This window comes from Lutra lutra, chromosome 6 (assembly GCF_902655055.1).
Source record: "Lutra lutra chromosome 6, mLutLut1.2, whole genome shotgun sequence".
Lineage (NCBI taxonomy): Eukaryota > Metazoa > Chordata > Mammalia > Carnivora > Mustelidae > Lutra > Lutra lutra.
The window spans coordinates 42877519-42894689 of record NC_062283.1 but is presented as its reverse complement, the minus strand read 5'-3'; positions in this window follow the sequence as shown (position 1 = coordinate 42894689).

Genomic DNA, 17171 nt, shown 5'->3' with positions numbered 1-17171 from the left:
ATGGCAATTTTAGGTTCATGGCAAAATTGAGCAGAAGAACAAAGTTTTCCCATATATCCTTTGCCTCACACATGTATAGCCTCCCCACCATCAATATTTTTCACCAGAGGGGTACATTTTTTACAGTTGATGAGTCTACATTGATACCTAATTATCAGCCAAAGATTACAGTTTATATTAAGATTCACTCTTGGGGTTATGCATTCTATGAGTTTTGATAAACACAATGACCTAAATCCACCACAAAGTATCATAGGGAATAGTTTCATTGCCCTAAAAATCTCCTGTGTTCCCTCTCCTTCCCACACTTTTTATCTCTCCCTCTTCTCAATCCCTGTCAGCCACTAATCATAGTTTTGTCTTTTCAATATGGCACATAGTTGGAATCTTAGAGTATGTAACTTTTTTAGGTTGGCTTCTTTCACTTAGTAATGTGCATTTAAGGTTCCTCCATGTTTTTCTGTTGTTTTGTTTTGTTTTGTGACTTGATAGTTCATTTCTTTTTAGCACTGAGTAATATTCTATTGTCTGGATCTATCCCAGTTTATTTATCCATTCACCTACTGAAGGACATCTTAGTTCCTTCCAAGTTTTGCCAATTATGAATAATGCTGCTATAAACATCTTGTTTATATCTGTACTTATCCATATGCAAGTTTTTGTATGGACATAAGTTTTTAACTCAGTTGCATAAATACCAAGGCATACAATTGCTGGATCATATGGCAAGAGTATGTTTAGTTTTCTAAGAAAGAGCCAAACTGTTTTCCAAATTGGTTGTTTATTTTGCACTCTCACTACCAATGAATGAGAGTTTCTGTTGCTCCAGATTGTTGAAAGCACTTGGTGTCATCAGTGTCCCAGATCTGGCCTTTCTAATAAGTGTGCACTTATATTTCATGTTGTTTTACTTTGTAATTCCCCAATGACATGTGCATCCTTCATGACAGAGGCATTTTTTCATATGCTTAGTTAACATGTGTATTATCTTCTTTGCTGAAGTGTCTGTTCCCATCTCGTATATATTCTTGATTGGTTTGTTCATTATCTTGTTGTTGAACTTTATAATATGCAGTATTCTCTTTTTACTTCATACTTATCAATAAGATGGAATGCTTTAATGACTTCCAAGCTAAACAGCAGGGGGTGTTAATGTGATCTATATGTCTAATAGATCAGTGACTCCTCAATCTGTCTGATCAGAACTCCAATCCTTTGGATTTCTATAAGTGATAAAACATTTTTTTTTTCCACTAGGGATTCTATTTCATAATTTCTATATTTGGTTGAAATTTAAATAAACAGGAAAAAACTCTAGCCAGTCTATGGCTGTCTAACTGGGACAATCACTAGAATAAACTAACCTTAGGGTGTTAGATATTCAAATGAGGAACCAAAATTTATTGGGTTTCTATCAAGTATAATTCATTTTGCTAACTACTGGGAACACATATAAGTTTCCATTCAATGATGTCATACAGTAAAACTAGAAAGTAAACAAGCAAGCAGATGAGTAAAAGAAATATATAGCATTTTATTTAATTACCATAAATGTTGGAACTAAGAAAAACTGAAGAATCAGACATTCAGATTGGAAAAATGAGCAACAACTTAGAGAACATTATCACTTAGTTGTGTCTTTAAGGACAAATGAGAATCCACTAAGTGTAGAAAGGAGGATAAGTATATTCAGATATTCTTGCAAAGACAAAACAAGATAAGAAAGTGATTTATTTATGTTAGGAACAGCAAAAATTCCTTAGGGTCTCAGGATTGGGTTTAAATGGGGGATGGTAACAAATTAGGGTCCTCTACAAACAATACCCATATAAAAGTAGGTATAGGCACACTGCTCCGCAACTATATTGTTCTTCTTCCTTTTCTTTTAATACTGCCTTTTTTCCCCTAGAAATATGCACATATATATTATAATATATAAAATATAAACTGCATGAAAGTGGGAAAGGTCTATGTTTCTTTTTCCTCAGTGTATCCTATGGAACTAGAACAGTGTCTAGCACTTGTTACATGATGAGTATTTATTTGTGAAATAAATGAGAGAACAGATATCCCCATATGTAAATTTGGTAGTATTATAGGAAGAATTGCAGGTCAGAATTATAATAGTTATAGAGTTGGTCAGACCACTATTGGACCAGTCTCTTAAATTTTATCAAATTTCTCATAGTAATTAGAAAAAGGGATGCTGGGGCGCCTGGGTGGCTCAGTGGGTTAAAGCCACTGCCTTCGGCTCAGGTCATGATCCCAGGGTCCTGGGATCGAGCCCCGCATCGGGCTCTCTGCTCAGCAGGGAGCCTGCTTCCCTTCCTCTCTCTCTCTGCCTGCCTCTCTGCCTACTTGTGATCTCTGTCTGTCAAATAAATAAATAAAATCTTTAAAAAAAAAAAAAAAGAAAAAGGGATGCTGCCCATGTAGCATCATAAGAAGATTAACTATTATATGTGAAAGCGCTCTATAAACTCCATATTATACAAAATAAGGATTTTTGCTTATGTTAAGGGTTTGAATGGCAGCATGGCATCATGGAAAGAACACCAGGTTCATGGTGAAGAAAAAGAATGAAATATTATTGATATCATTTATTCTTTCATTTTTTATAGTCTCTGCAAAATTAAATCAAACAAATGTACTTGAATATATAAATTGGTCTCAGACTGCACTACTCAATACTCCTTCTACTACCATGATGGGCTATTATACAGACCATGAATGATAGTTTATGAGAAACTAATGGGTTCAGCTACTTTCAAAGCATAAATATTTTGTTGCTCTTATTGTCTCTTTGTTTTTACCTCCATCTTTCATTTGGAGTGCTTCTCCTGAGAGTACATCAGACCCTAGACCCTTTTTACTGCTACAACTCAGTATTCACTGTCATTGTAAGAACACCTCGTGCATGTCTCCTTCATTTTGGAAGTTGTCATGTTATGTAAACATCCTATCATGACTGATTCAGGTGTGATTATTTGTAGCAGTGAGAAAGAGGGTCCATATGTCCAGTTCCTTTGCAACAAATGCTATCATATTGCGTTCTGTGTGTTCAGTGAAAAGAGATCACATAATCTTAATGAAATAAGACAGAAAGTATATACAATTAGGGAAACATGATTCTTCCTCATGATCCTTTTTGCCTGCATTTTGGTGAAAAAGCTGGAATGGATTCTACAGGTTAGAAACAGTATGATATTAATTTCAGAGAAAATGTGTTTAAAACCATTATGGTAAAACAACAATAACAACAAGTCATGAAGCAGTAAAATGTATATTTACTGGGCAATAATCATTTTGAGGGCTCTTTCAGAACTATTTTCAAAGGAATGAGTTGCCTATCTGGAGTGCAATTATGTTATGCAAGAGACAGCTCAGCTTGCTTATGTGTAGTTAGCAACAGCTTGTAGTTAGCTAAGATACATCTATTTATACTAATAATTTTGTTGTGAAATAGTTTTAGTGATACGGTACTTACCCGGATGCTTTTAAAATGCCTTTCCACAAATGAAACCATGAGGACAGGCTGTAATAAATGGATACTAACAGGAAAATAAGGCAAAGGAGAAGATTGTGATAATAACTCAATGCTATCATGAAAAATGGGCTGTGTCTGAGTAAAAAAGACATTTTTTTCATAGAGAAATCAGAGGTTCCTGGATGAAAAGTTAAACTTCAAACTCTACTCTACAGAGCATTACCCAAGGTATTATGATTATGATATCAGATAAAGTGGCTATGGAACACATCGACTAGCTATTAATTTCAAACTGGAATTTCAGAAAAACTTTAAATACAAAGAACTTAAAATAAGAATATAGCAAAATAAAGTAGTTAAATCAGATCTAAATATATAGACCATATATATTCTATAGTATGAAATAAGATGAGCTTGTATTAATATATCCAGTTAAATGTTAACAATTCCAAAATACACAAAAACTCAAAGTATTGAAAATATTTTGTTTTGTTTTCACTTTGTCTCCCTTTTTCCTGGAACAATAGTTTTTGTTTTGTTTTGTTTTTCTTTTGGTTTTCTAGTGTACTACATTATGTCCCTTTGACTTGAATAGATTAATATGATTTTCTTTTTGGGAACAGAGAATTCTCCACAGAATTTAGAGGACTTATTTTGTAATTGTACATTCTTTCAAATATATACTTAATATTGAACTTTCTGGGTTTCACTCCTGCTGTATTTGTACCACATTTGACAGACCGAGTTATACAGGGATGATGGTGCATTAGGGGGTCTATTATAATGCAGTTTCCTTTCAGATTAAAATTTTCCAAAAGAAAGTTAACATGATTCTTTCTTTATAGTACAGATAAAGAAGATAAGTTTTCTTAGCTTCTTACCATATTTCTGTTTCATTTAAATCTTAGTCATATAATCGTTTTCCTTTCTTTAAAAAATGATTTGTAATTATAAAAACTCTCCCAACTTTTCAGATATTGCTGGGACTGTGGCAAATTATATTCATTGTACCATCAGTCCAACATTTTGAAAGGAAAGGGTGAAATGGTGTTAGCAGATTTTGGCAAATGTATTATTCAGGAAAGGTTAGTGAACTGCTTCTAGCTGAGCCAGAATACCCAGTCTTGTTTTATCTTGTAAAAACAAAAGCATACATGAAGATTTCCCCATTGTGCTCAACAAGCTTTCTGAACCCAGACAGAATGTAGCACTTGCTCAGAACTATTCCTAATGATTTCCTCCACAACCAGACCGGAAACCTAAAGCTCTTTAATATTCTAGCCTCATTATTCTCATTTTATATAATTTAACAACTCCTCGTATTATTCTTAATGGAAAAGTCATGCAATATTGAGCAGTAACTGCTGTTAATTTCCTGCTGTATATCATTTGCATTTTTTGTTGCTGGTGGAGAGTAATTAACATGCTCTAATTATCATACTGATTGTCTTTTTTTAGCTTATGAGAATATAGTCTTCTCAACCCTCGTTGATCTTACAATAGTATATTTTATTGTTCCCAATAATAGTATCCCGGGATATATAAGACTGAAATTGTTACAGAAAAATTGTGTGATTCTGCAGTAGCAGGTTTTCTAAATGGTTCAATTTAAAACAGAGTAATGTAAGTTTTTATAGTTCCTATCAAAAAACATGGAGTCTTATTTCTGTGGCAGGACAATGCCATCCTTTTTTGTGAAGTGAATTACAGTTATATTACACTATTATCACATGAGAAAATGTTTTCTCATATTCCATTCAGATTGTATCTTTTATTTCTTCATATTTCAAAGGTTTATGTTAAAAACTTGCTATGTATATACTTGCAAGAATTTTTAGTACATTAGATTCTTTCTTTTAAAAATAACATTTTTCTCAATTTAATGTATTTACTTTGTAACTGTTAAAATTATCAATCAAAATTTTATAAAATAATATGAAGACAAAAAAGATAAAAATAAATCATGCTGTACTTTTGAAATAGTACAAAAAGCCCTATTGATAGTACAACAAATTGTTGACAACGTTCAACTCATTTTTTATGTCTAAACATACCCTGAGCACAGCTAGCTGCATTATCATAGGAGAGTTTGTATGTTTATTTGGTGAAGGGCAGACTTCAGGACAATCAATATTTATGACAGACATATGATATCCAAGGAATGCTATCCCACAAAAGTTACAATGAGGAATTGAACTCATTTCCATATTAACTCCCATTTTGTTCCAATTACCAATGTATTCTATACCATGGAAAAGAAAACAAATAAAAGACACAAAAATGACCTGAATATAAAACACTAGACAAAGGTGCACTTTTTTTTTTTTTAATTTACTTTTAGAAAAAAACTTAAAGTAAAAGAGAGTATCACCAAAACAGTAAATAGATTAGAAGGGAAGGCTGTGGTAATTCCTTTCTGTATAAAGACAGTTGTGATCAAATGGGCTGGAATGCAAATCACATTTGCTCAAAAAAATCAGTACAGGGTAATGTTAGACTTTACATTTTGAGTGAATAAATTCTGATCATGACTCCACCATTTGTTTGAATTCTGACATATTACAAGTTATATAAAAACTTACAAGTTATTTTCTTTCTCTCCTAAATAGAGGTAATATTAACATCTCTCTCACATGGTTGTTTTGAGCATTACAAAGTTACACATCAGGTAAAACACTTCCCATACTGTGTGGATCAAAGAAAAAAAAATCAATTAAAAATTGGCTATTCATATGTTATTTTTAAAAGGAACCTTATCTAGGTGGACATAATTGACTTTAGGAATTTTTCAATTCTGGACTCTAGTCTCATAATCAGAGTTAGGTTTGTTTCTATCCCTTGGTTCAGCTCTGCTCTGCATGTGTTGGTTTTAGTCTCATTTTGCCCATGATCACAGGACGACTGTAACAACTCCTATTTTACACACTCTGAAGTTCAAATCCAGTGTGCCCTTAAAGTTTCTCGGAAATATCCAAACATGACTTTTTTTTTTTTAAGATATTATTTATTTATTTGACAGGAAGAGAGATCACAAATAGGCAGAGAGGCAGGCAGAGAGAGAGGGGAAAGCAGGCTTTTTGCTAAGCAGAGAGCTGGATGCAGGGCAATCCCAGGACCCTGAGATCATGACCTGAGCCGAAGGCAGAGGCATAACCCACTGAGCCACCCAGGCACCCCTCCAAACATGACATTAAATAAGCCTGGTTGATATGACATGAATCATATGCCAAACCCAGAGTTACTGTGATCAAAAAGTTAAATCCACCAGCTGGCTTAAAACTAGATAACATGCTTGCTTATTTGCAGTGGTAAGGTCCTACCCAAACCACATGCCCTAAGGATGATTGAGCTTTTGATCCCCAAATGAAAACTGTGGGTCTTTACCACAAATATGGCACATAGATAGTAGGGGCCCAAACAATAAACCTAGCAAGCAAGAAAAAAAGCAAAGGATGTTAAAATATAAGAACTATATTTTATAAATGCTATGGAAATAGTTGAGTTTGATTAAACTTTAAAAAAAATGAGCATCTGAGCTTGAGCAAAACTTCTAAACTCTCAGAATCTCAAGTTCTTCATCATCAAAAAAAGCAAAGATTTTTTTCTCAAAGTTTTTGTTACAAAACAGAGAAAGTATTTATAAAATAATTAATTTTGTGTTTGACAAAGAAATACTGTAGGTAACTAAAAGTCCTATTAAAATAATATAATAATTACAGGGGGAGGAGTCTACATCTACATTACAGGAGACTACATCAAGTAGCAGGAGATCAGCTAGATAGCTTATCAATCCATTGCAAACACCTACAAATCCAACAGGAGATCGAAGAGAAGAACAGCAATTCTAGAAACAGAAAATCAACCACTTTCTGAAAGGTAGGGCCTGCGGAGAAGTGAATCCAAAGTGACAGGAAGATAGACCATGGGGTGGGGGCGGGGGGGGCGGCTCCCGGCAAGCGACAGAGCAACGGAGCACAAAATCAGGACTTTTAAAAGTCTGCTCCACTGAGGGACATCACTCCAGAGGCTAAACCGGGGTGAAGCCCATGTGGGATCAGCGTGGCCCCAGGTCCCGCAGGGTCACAGAAGGATGGGGTGTCTGAGGGTCGCAGAGCTTGCAGATATTAGAGTGGGGAAGCCGGTTGCAGAGACAGAGCCAAGGAATGAACTCTCAGCTCGGCATTACCTTGAACCGGTCACAGGCTGAGTGAGCTCCAAGCCGGGGAGATGGTAGTGATTGAGCGCTTTTCTCTGAGGGCGCACTGAGGAGTGGGGCCCCAAGCCCTCGGCTCCTCCAGGCCAGAGATTGGGAGGTCGCGATTTTCATTCCCATCCTCCGGAACTCTACGGAAAGCATTCACGGAACAAAAGCTCCTGAGAGCGAATCCAAGCGGATTAACTAGCCCAGTCCCTGGTAAGGGCAGGGCAATTCCACCTCAGGCAAAGACACTTGAGAATTACTACAACAGGCCCCGCCCCCAGAAGATCAACAAGAAATCCAGCCAGGACCACGTTTACTTACCAAGGAGAACAGCAGAATTCCAGAGGAGGAGAAAGGGAGGCATGGATTTCATGGCTTTCTCCCCATGATTCTTTATTCTTGCAGTTAATTTAATTTCTTTTTATTTTTTTTCTTCTGATAATTTTTTTGAACTTTTACCCTTTTCTTTTTAAACGTTTTTAAATTAGTTTATCTTAACAATACCTTTCATAAAAAATAATACTAATCTTTTTGAACCTTCATTATTATAGTCATATTTTATCCTTCATTGTATTTAACTTTATTTTTTGTATACACATAGGGCTTTTTCTTCTAAAAAATTTGGGGTACAACTTCTAATAGATCAAAATATACCCTAAATCTAGCTCTGGGCTTGTTCTAGTCCTGAGCAAATTCTCTCCACTTTCTTTTTCTTTATTCTCCCAACCAACTTACTTTATCAACACCTCTTTTAGAAATTAAAAAAAAATTTTTTTTTCATCTTTATGGGCATATTCCATCCCTTCATTGTGTTTACCCTTATATACGTTTTTCATTCTTTAAAATTTTGGGAGGTAGTTTATTCTAAGAGACCAAAATACTTCCAATATTAAGTGGGTGACCCTGTTCTAGTTACCAGTCTAATATATATATATATATATATATATATATATATATATTCTTTTTTATATATCTTTTTCTTTATTTTTTTCTTTTTTTAATTTTTTTTTCGGAACTTCTTTTTATCCCCTTTCTCCCCAACACGATTTGGGGTCTCTTCTGATTTGGTTAAAGCACATTTTCCTGGGGTCATTGCCACCCTTTTAGTATTTTACTTTTTCCTTCATATACTCTTTTTTTTTTTTAAAGATTTTATTTATTTATTTGACAGACAGAGATCACAAGTAGGCAGAGAGGCAGGCAGAGAGAGAGACAGGAGGAAGCAGGCTCCCTGCTGAGAAGAGAGCCCATTATGGGGCTCGATCCCAGGACCCTGGGATCATGACCCGAACCGAAGGCAGAGGCTTTAACCCACTGAGCCACCCAGGCGCCCCAACTTTTTCCTTCATATACTCTTATCTGCACAAAATGACAAGGTGGAAAAACTCAGCACAAAAAAAAGAACGAGAGGCAGTACCGAAGGTTAGGGACCTAATCAATACAGACATTGGTAATATGTCAGATACAGAGTTCAGAATGACGATTCTCAAGGTTCTAGCCGGGCTCGAAAAAGGCATGGAAGATATTAGAGAAACGCTTTCTGGAGATATAAAATCCCTTTCTGGAGAAATAAAAGAACTAAAATCTAACCAAGTTGAAATCAAAAAAGCTATTAATGAGGTGAAATCAAATATGGAGGCTCTCACTGCTAGGATAAATGAGGCAGAAGAAAGAATTAGTGATATAGAAGACCAAATGACAGAGAATAAAGAAGTTGAGCAAAAGAGGGACAAACAGCTACTGGACCACGAGGAGAGAATTCGAGAGATAAGTGACACCATAAGATGAAACAACATTAGAATAATTGGGATTCCAGAAGAAGAGGAAACAGAGAGGGGAGCAGAAGGTATATTGAAGAGAATTATTGGAGAGAATTTCCCCAATATGGCAAAGGGAACAAGCATCAAAATCCAGGAGGTTCAGAGAACCCCCCTCAAAATCAATGAGAATAGGTCCACACCCCATCACCTAATAGTAAAATTTACAAGTCTTAGTGACAAGGAGAAAAATCCTGAAAGCAGTCTGGGAAAAGAAGTCTGTAACATACAATGGTAAAAATATTAGATTGGCAGCAGACTTATCCACAGAGACCTGGCAGGCTAGAAAGAACTGGCATGGTATATTTAGAGCACTAATCGAGAAAAACATGCAGCCAAAAATACTATATCCAGCTAGACTATCATTGAAAATAGAAGGGGAGATAAAAAGCTTCTAGGAAAAACAAAAACTGAAAGAATTTGCAAACACTACAATATTTCTACAGGAAATATTGAAAGGGGTTCTCTAAGTAAAGAGAGACACTAAAAGTAGTAGATTAGAAAGGAACAGAGACAATATACTGTAACAGTCACCTTACAGGCAATACAATGGCACTAAATTCATATCTCTCAATAGTTACCCTGAATGTTAATGAGCTAAATGCCCTAATCAAAAGACACAGCATATCAGAATGGATAAAAAAACAAAACCCATTTATATGTTGCCTACAAGAAACTCATTTTAGACCCGAAGACACCTCCAGATTTAAAGTGAGGGGGTGGAAAACAATTTACCATGCTAATGGACATCAGAAGAAAGCTGGGGTGGCAATCCTTATATCAGATCAATTAGATTTTAAGGCAAAAACTATAAAGAGATGAGGAAGGACACTATATCATACTCAAAGGGTCTGTCCAACAAGAAGATCTAACAATTTTAAATATCTATGCTCTTAACATGGGAACAGCCAACTATATAAACCAATTAATAACAAAATCAAAGAAATACATCAACAATAATACAATAATAGTAGGGGACTTTAACACTCCCCTCGCTGAAATGAAAAGATCATCCAAGCAAAAGATCAACAAGGAAATAAAGGCCTTAAATGACACATTGGACCAGATGGACATTACAGATATATTCAGAACATTTCATCCTAAAGCAACAGAATACACATTCTTCTCTAGTGCACATGGAACATTCTCCAGAATAGATCACATCCTGGGTCCGAAATCAAGTCTAAACTGGTATCAAAAGATTGGGATCATTCCCTCCATATTTTCAGACCACAATGCTCTGAAGCTAGAACTCAATCACAAGAGGAAATTTGGAAAGAACACAAATACATGGAGACTAAACAGCATCCTTCTTAAGAATGAATGGGTCAACCAGGAAATTAAAGAAGAATTGAAAAAATTTATGGAAACAAATGATAATGAAAACACATTGGTTCAAAATCTGTGGGACACTGCAAAGAAAGTCCTGAGAGGAAAATATATAGCGGTACAAGCCTTTCTCAAGAAACAAGAAAGTTCTTGGGTGCCTGGGTGGCTCAGTGGGTTAAGCCTCTGCCTTCAGCTCAGGTCATGATCTCAGGGTCCTGGGATCGAGGCCCGCATCGGGCTCTCTGCTCAGCAGGGAGCCTGCTTCCCTCTCTCTCTCTCTCTGCCTGCCTCTCCATCTACTTGTGATCTCTCTCTGTCAAATAAATAAATAAAATCTTTAAAAAAAAAAAAAAAAGAAAGAAACAAGAAAGTTCTCAAATACACAACCTAACCCTACACCTAAAGGAGCTGGAGAAGGAACAACAAAGAAATCCTAAACCCAGCAGGAGAAGAGAAATCATAAAGATCAGAGCAAAAATCAATGAAATAGAAACCAAAAAAAAAAAAAAAAAAAAAAAAGAACAAATCAATGAAACTAGGAGCTGGTTCTTTGAAAGAATTAATAAGATTGATAAACCCCTGGCCAGACTTTTCAAAAAGAAAAGAGAAAGGACCTAAATAAATAAAATCATGAATGAAAGAGGAGAGATGAAAACCAACCAAAGGAATACATACAGTTATAAGAACATACTGTGAGCAACTCTACGCCAACATATTTTAAAATCTGTAAGAAATGGATGCATTCCTAGAGACATATAAACTACCACAACTGAACCAGGAAGAAATAGAAAGCCTGAACAGACCCATAACCAGTAATGAGATTGAAACAGTCATCAAGAATCTCCAAACAAACAAGAGCCAGGGCCAGATGGCTTCCCAGGGAAATTCTACCAAACACTTAAAGAAGAATTAATTCCTATTCTCCTGAAACTGTTCCAAAAAATAGAAATGGAAGGAAAACTTCCAAACTCACTTATGAGGCTAGCATCACCTTGATCCCAAAACCAGACAAGGATCCCATCAGAAAAGAGAATTATAGACCAATATCCTTGATGAACACAGATGCAAAAATTCTCGCCAAAATACTAGCCAATAGGATTCAACAGTACATTAAAAGGATTATTCACCACGACCAAGTGGGATTTATTCCAGGGCTGCAAGGTTGGTTCAACATCCGCAAATCAATCAATGTGATACAACACATTAATAAAAGAAAGAACAAGAACCATATGATACTCTCCATAGATGCTGAAAAAGCATTTGACAAAATACAGCATCCCTTCCTGATCAAAACTCTTCAAAGTGTAGGGATAGACGGCACATACCTCAATATTATCAAAGCCATCTATGAAAAACCCACCGCAAATATCATTCTCAATGGAGAAAAACTGAAAGCTTTTCTGCTAAGGTCAGGAACATGGCAGGGATGTCCATTATCACCACTGCTTTTCAACATAGTACTAGAAGTCCTAGCCTCAGCAATCAGACAACAAGAGGAAATTAAAGGCATCCAAATCAGCAAATAAGTCAAACCATCACTCTTTACAGATGATATGATACTATATATGGAAAATCCAAAAGACTCCACTCCAAAACTGCTAGAACTTATACAGGAATTTAGTAAAGTGTCAGGATATAAAACAATGCACAGAAATCAGTTGCATTTCTCTACACCAACAACAAGACAGAAGAAAGAGAAATTAAGGAGTCTATCCCATTTACAATTGCACCCAAAACTATAAGATACCTAGGCATAAACCTAACCAAAGAGGCTAAGAATCTATACTCAGAAAACTATAAAGTACTCATGAAAGAAATTGAGGAAGACAAAAAGAAATGGAAAATGTTCCATGCTCCTGGATTGGAAGAATAAATATTGTGAAAATGTCTATGCTACCTAAAGCAATCTACACATTTATTGCAATTCCTATCAAAGTACCATCCATTTTTTTCAAAGAAATGGAACAAATAATCCTAAAATTTATATGGAACCAGAAAAGACCTCGAATAGCCAAAGGAATATTGAAAAAGAAAGCCAAAGTTGGTGGCATCACAATTCCGGACTTCAAGCTCTATTACAAAGCTGTCATCATCAAGACAGCATGGTACTGGCACAAAAACAGACACATAGATCAATGGAACAGAATAGAGAGCCCAGAAATAGACCCTCAACTCTATGGTCAACTAATCTTTGACAAAGCAGGAAAGAATGTCCAATGGAAAAAAGATAGCCTCTTCAATAAATGGTGTTGGGAAAATTGGACAGCCACATGCAGAAAAATGAAATTGGACCATTTCCTTACACCACAGACGAAAATAGATTCAAAATGGATGAAGGACCTCAATGTGAGAAAGGAATCCATCAAAATCCTTTAGAAGAACACAGGCAACAACCTCTTTGACCTCAGTCACAGCAACGTCTTCCTAGGAACATTGCCAAAGGCAAAGGGAGCAAGGTCATAAATGAACTATTGGGACTTCATCAAGATCAAAAGCTTTTGCACAGCAAAGGAAACAGTTAACAAAACCAAAAGACAACTGACAGAATGGGAGAAGATATTTGCAAACAACATATCAGATAAAGGGATAGTTTCCAAATCTATAAAGAACTTCTCAAACTCAACACCCAAAGAACAAATAATCTGATCAAGAAATGGGCAGAGGACATGAACAGACATTTCTACAAAGAAGACATCTAGATGGTCAACAGACACATGAAAAAGTGCTCCATATCACTCAGCATCAGTGAAATACAAATCAAAACCACAATGAGACGTCACCTCACACCAGTCAGAATGGCTAAAATTAACAAGTCAGGAAATGACAGATGCTGGCAAGGATGTGGAGAAAGGGGAACCCTCCTACACTGTTGGTGGGAATGCAAGCTGGTGCAACCACTCTGGAAAACAGAATGGAGGTTCCTCAAAAAGTTGAAAATAGAACACCCTATGACCCAGCAATTGCACTACTGGTTATTTACCCTAAAGATACAAATGTAGTGATCCTAAGGGGCACGTGCACCTGAATGTTTATAGCAGCAATGTCCACAATAGCCAAACTATGGAAAGAACCTAGATGTCCATCAATAGACGAATGGATAAAGAAGATGTGGTATATATACACAATGAAATACTATACACCCATCAAAAGAAATGAAATCTTGCCATTTGCGATGACGTGGATGGAACTAGAGAGTATCATGCTTAGCGAAATAAGTCAATCGGAGAAAGACAACTATCATATGATCTCCCTGATATGAGGAAGTGGAGATGCAACATGGGGAGTTTGGGGGGTAGGAAAAGAATAAATGAAACAAGATGGGATTGGGAGGGAGACAAACCATATGTGACTCTTAATCTCACAAAACAAACTGAGGGTTGCTGGTGGGGAGGGGGGAGGGTTGCTGGGAGGGGGGTGGGGAGGGTATGTGCTATGGTTAGTGCTGTGAAGTGTGTAAACCTGGCGATTCACAGACCTGTACCCCTGGGGATAAAAATGCATTATATGTTTATTAAAAAATTTAAAAAAATAAAAAATAAATAATAATATAATAATTACAAAAGATACTAAAATGAATATTCAAAGACTTTTGAAAGATTAGTAGTAGGAATTGGTTAAATAAATTGTGTTTTATATGGATGACTAAAAAATGAACAGTAATTAGAATGGTTGGAGGATGAATAAAGTTATAGACAAAATTGCCATATTGTTAAGAGAAAATATAAAAATTATGAAGAAGTATGGTTAGCAATTTTTTTTTTTAGAGAGAGAGAGAGAGAAAGAGAGAGATAGAGCAGGTGGCAGGGAAAAGGGGAGAGGGAGAGAGAGAACCCTAAACAGGTTTCACACTCAGTGCAGAGCCTAATGCCCCTGAGATCATGACCTGAGCCAAAATCAAGAATCTAATGCTTGGCTGACTGAGCCACCCAGGTATCCCTGGTTAGTGTATTCCTTATGAACACTTAAAATCTTGTACACTTATAGAAACACAAATATGGAAAAGGCATTTCTCAAATCTATAGGAACAAGCTTAAGCAAACAGACCTTTTAAAAGAAGGAAGCAGTCCCCTTTTTTCTCTTCCAGCTGTGTCATTTCCACTCACTCCCTTTGACCCAGATTAATGTGTCAAAGCAGAAATGTGGTTTACAGAATCTAGTATCAAATATCTCAAAACAAGTTACGGAAGGGTGATTTTGGAGCTGAAATACAATAACTGACACAGTTAATTAGGTAAGATCAACTTGTTTATCAATAGAACCATGTAAGAAACAAAGGGATGATATAGTTAAAGTGATTAAAGAAAATGACCATTGAATTAAAGAAAATGACCAGAATTTTTACTCATTACCAATACCCACTGAAATGTAAATGGAAGGTTTGAACAGATGGAAAGTGTGGAAATATGTTTACCAAAAGGCAAATATTGAACAAAGCACAGAGGTGTGTTTATTAGGCAAACTTAAAAGATTTGTTTCAATTGCTTAAACAGTCTAAGTAAAAACAAGATAGGTGGTTTTATTTCTTTTCTAACATAAATATCTGGCATGAGAAACAGGGTGGATTTCCTCTACAAGGCTCTTCAGAAATCCAGATTCATTCTTTTCATTGCTCTTTCCCTCCCTAAGACTTGTCCTCATCCCAAGTATCTACAGATTCACCCCCACCACAGCTCTGTCCCAGACTGCAGGAAAGGTCCCAGAGCAGAGAAAATGGAAATTAGCTTCCCTTTAAAGTTATCACCTGAGAGTTGAACGGATAATTCTACTCATATCCCTTTACCCAGAACTTAATCACTGGGACACTCTTCACTGAAAGAGAGGTTGAAAAGTGTGGTATAAGAAGAATTAAGCTTAAAAAAAAAAATTAAGGTTTAAGGTAACATCCAGTAGTTTATTCTGAGTTGCTTCTCAGAGGTACCCTTGCAAATTGATTGCATTGTATGTGGGAAGAAATGGTTGACATTTTGAATAGAACAATTGAAGTAAAAAAATCTATTGGTTTATCTGAATTAAGATTTTTTTGTGTGTGCTGAAGGAATCAAAATAGTCTGGGCAATTTCAACATTATAGATTCAATTTAGGAATCCTGTGAAGCTACACCTGAAATATGAGAGCCTCAATTTATAATATTATCCTCTTGATAAAGGTTTTCCATGGCAATTTTGAGATTATGATGCAGTGAAATTGAATCTGTGTGTTACTCATGCCAAAACCTTTCCCACACATAAAGAAACATATCTATTAGGGATTTAGAATCATAAACAATATTTAAATATTGCTTAAAATCCTTGCCAAAAATGTTGAAGATTCTTTCTAACCCACACGTTTTTCTTCCAGGAGGCTATAAGGACCAAGTAGAATAATACTCATTCTTACCATTTTCCCAGGCCACTAGCTCGGTGAATTGAATTCATATATAAAGCAATTTTATCAGTCTTTCTGGAAGTTGTGGTCTAATGCAACCTCAATTTAATTCTATTTGTTCATTCTTTTCTAATTCACCAGAACTGAAAGGCAGATAAAGTAAGAAAGGGAAGTACCTCTTCCTATTCTTAAAATAGAGTTAATTTAGAATACCTTACTGTGGTTTGATATTTCCTATCCTCTTCGAAGTCCTGAAATTTCTTCTCTGATGAACATGTTTTAAGTGGTAGTTCTAATGAGAAATCATGCAAGTTCTTCATGTATCAGATTCTGTATTGTGATAAGCCAATGGACATGTATGGTGGCAAAAATCCTTCTGAAATACTCACCTTGTTATTTTGGGGAAACCATTCAACCATGGAAAAAAGAAGAATGTACATGTTAGATTCTCTCCAAGGCTATTTTTGTGTATGTACAGTTCAGTATAATTCCTAAAACTGCTCAAATACATTGTTGATAGAAAATTGTTTTTCTATCTATTTGTTGATAATTTAACACTTCAGTTAGAGCCAAAGATAATCTCACCATCTTCCAATCATATCCCAACAAAAATTACCAGGATTTTTTTTTTTTTAAGAGGGTGGGGAGGGGCTGAAGAAGAGGAAGAGAGAGAATCTTAAGCTGACTCCAAGCCCAGCAGGGAGTCCAACACTGGGCTTGATCTCCCAACCCGGAGCTCATGAGCTGGAATCAAGATCAGTCACTTAACTAACCCAGGAACATTTTTTTTTTTTAAAGCAGAAAAAATAAAAACAGAAAATAATGAAATGGGATAATTCACACAGTCCAGAAGTTGTTGGGTTTGGCCAGCAACCCCTGAGCTGGTGAATGAAAAGATTACTCCAGACACCTAAGCAGGAGAAAGGAGAGGAGCTGGGGACAAGACAGTCTAATGGCAAAAGGTCATGAGTCA